This window comes from Delphinapterus leucas, chromosome 7 (genome assembly GCF_059928025.1).
Source record: "Delphinapterus leucas isolate spDelLeu-1000000601 "Yukka" chromosome 7, BTC_Dleu_Yukka2, whole genome shotgun sequence".
NCBI classification, from domain to species: Eukaryota; Metazoa; Chordata; class Mammalia; order Artiodactyla; family Monodontidae; genus Delphinapterus; species Delphinapterus leucas.
In genome coordinates this window covers 33,606,826-33,609,539 of record NC_143135.1, presented here as the reverse complement: position 1 = coordinate 33,609,539, position 2,714 = coordinate 33,606,826, and positions in this window count along the sequence as shown.

The window sequence follows — 2,714 nt, the reverse complement described above, 5'->3', positions numbered from 1 at the left end:
TACTTAACTGTCAGAGATACTTCTGTAATATTTTTGTTCTTAGACTTTTTAATTCATATTTCTTGACTATCACTTCATACGATCAACATTTTGTAATAACATTTCATACAGAGAAATAGAAACAGAAATCCATCTTTCCTCTGGCAGAGCCGTGTCCTTTTATTACCATAATTTAGACTAACATATTTACATCCTTATTGGTCATGTCATATCTAGAACTTCCTCTGTAGTTGTTTATACAAGCAGAGCTTCTTGCTTATGGAACATCAGCTTTGACATGGACCCCATTCTGCTCAGTCACTTCTTCAACATTCTCCCATGTCACTCATGTCCCCAGCCCCCCATGCCAGCCAAAACACATTCTCTGTGAAGAGTAAAGTGTTCATGAAACCTGGGTTCTAGAGCTACCTAAGTTGGAAGTGGAGAAGTAATTCATTCAGTTCTCCTTAGGGACAAAATGGGGCCCAGATGCACAAGGAGGCCACCAGGGCAAGTTGCCCTGCCAACTCTTATAATCATCCACAGCCCCAGGGTCACCACAAAACAGAGAGTGATCTCAGGCTGCAGCAGCTCTCTCAGTCTCAAACCCATGACTCAGGCTTCTATTTTTCCCTTTTGTCCCAAGTGGGGAACACTCAGAGCTTTAGAAGGGGCCCTTTGTCAGTGAGCAAATCTGCAGTTTAAGGATATTCAGCTACACCATGAACGCACATTTGGGTTCTAGAGCATGGAGAAATAAAGTGTCAGTGTCTCTGTGACATACACTCAAAGTGTAATCATACACTCATGATTCTGTCTTGGAGGAGCTGACAACTCATCCTGAGAGTTTAACATGTCCCCTTGCATATAAAATAGCCAGCTGTGATTTTGCCCAGGCAGCGAGTCATAAACATTAGATAAATATCACAATCTATGCTGTAGAGAGGACCGAGAGATTATTTCAAATTTAGGTGAACCCAGAAGGCTTTGTGAAGAGGGTAGAACTTTAATAAAATCTAGATCCACAAATAGAATTTGTATACATTTATGTAGGGAAAAATAATTCCAAGTATGGGAAACAATGTGAGCAAGGAAGGGAACGTAAGAATCAGGGTGATACAGTTAATTTGAAGTAAGTACACATAATTTCTGGAAGTCATAAAAGCAACAACACAAAATAGTGCTGTGTGGACGTTGCCAATATTTATTAGGAAGTAGTCCGCTATCCCACAGTCATATGTGAAATAGAGGTCATTAAACTTTCATCTTCAGGTCGCGTCAAAACACAAAGAGAATGATTCCGTTTTCTGGATAGTCAATCCAAACGACTGAGTTTATGGAAGGAGAAGAAAGAAGTACAAAATTGGACTTCCCTGTACTAAATCCACCTTGACTATCTTGGCTGTGAAAAGTTATCACTATTTTTTGTGGGTAGGATTTATAAATTTGTTCCCTTAGGACATTCTGCAAAAGAAAGGCAATTTGGCATATCTCTTTTGGGGCCTGCAATGGAAATGAAGTAGAAAAAACAAGTTTTTTGCTCTCTGGCTACCTAGCGAAATTAACTTGCAAAATAAAAACCTGGAACCTTATTAACTCATTATGGGCATTTTCAAGCAGTTCATGCAGAGCCACTGAATGATATGTATCTTCACATTCAGTACAGTTGGTTTAAAAGAAGAATAATACCTATTCAAATTTATAGGGATTATATTCTCTCACAGCATAATTTTCCACCAGAAAGCCAAAAATCTAAATAATTTTGGTGGGGGGAGAGGGAAAAAGAGCAAAGTGTCAATATGAGCTTTGTTTTCCCATCACTCCCAAATTATATTATTCAAATTCTATCAAATCATTTAGAACTGCCACCTGAAGATTCATTTTTATTTCCCCATTCATCAAATTTGTCTATGTAGAAAATGTGATCTATCTGAAAGTGTCATAGATCTATCTTAAGTAGAAAAAGTGATCTACCTCAAAGGGAAAGAACCTTATGTGTGTCCTATTAAAACTCTTCAGACTTCTCTCCAACTGTTAAAACTTTAAATATGGAATTGTTCCTCAGCCCATATTTGATTTCACCCATCTATGTGAATCAGGCTATTATTACTGTTTTTTCTCTTCTCCTCTACTCCTACATTCATTCTAATTGCCTAGGCTCAGAGAAAAGAGGTTTGTACATGTTTCTAATACACTTTATTAAAATTATTACTTTTCAAGTATTAATATAAATAGAAGTACTTCTTAACTTCTCCAACAGTTGCTTTCTGCCAGATGAATCCTTAAATAGCATCTCTTTAATATACATTTTCTTTTTATAATCATTATAGCTAACATTTATTGGGTATTTACTATGTCACATATTGACTAAATGTATTATGTGAATTGCTTTAATTCTCACAGAAAACAAATGGACTAGATATTGTTATTATCTTCTTTTTTATGAGAAACTGAGGACAGTGGTTTATTATTTGAAACCCAGGCAATCTGACTCCAGAGTCTATGTTCTTAATTACTACATTATCTCCACACATATAGCATAGTGATACATACAGAGAAGATTCTTGCTAGAAGCATTGTGAAGTTAAATTGAAATTCAAGGATAGCTAAGAACACTTTTCTTTTGGAGACTCAGTTTTCCATAGGACAACGAGAAAAAAATAGTTTGTCATTTCACTCATGGGCATCATTTATTACTTTTGGGAAAACTAGGATTTACCTAACCAATATTTACT